The sequence below is a fragment of the Primulina huaijiensis genome, chromosome 5, assembly GCF_012295235.1.
Source record: "Primulina huaijiensis isolate GDHJ02 chromosome 5, ASM1229523v2, whole genome shotgun sequence".
Classification (NCBI taxonomy): domain Eukaryota; kingdom Viridiplantae; phylum Streptophyta; class Magnoliopsida; order Lamiales; family Gesneriaceae; genus Primulina; species Primulina huaijiensis.
The window spans coordinates 1,394,687-1,395,062 of NC_133310.1; positions in this window are offsets into that span (position 1 = coordinate 1,394,687).

Consider the following 376-nt stretch of genomic DNA (forward strand, 5'->3'; position numbering starts at 1 on the left):
TGTGTGTGTGTGTGTGTGTATAGTCTATGGTTTTGGAAGTTGTCAGTGTTTGTGTCACGTGCTTGGGTTGAATAAGTAATCGCCTCACGATTTAATGAAACAAATTTTCCAGAATGGAATCCTGATTTTATTTAATGAATTGAATAAAACTCAATAAAAATCATTTACCTTATGCATTTTTTCATCAAAGATAAATAATACATCTTTATTGTCTATAAAGGTCCTGACATTTGGTGTTAAAAAAATAAGTATTGTAATTTAAAGTTCGAAAAAATTGTAATTTTGTTTTTTATATTGTCAAACTTCTTTTGTAGTCTTCTATAATTTGTTTGTTTTTATTCTTTTTTTTTTTTATAGTATCAATCATTTTTTTTCT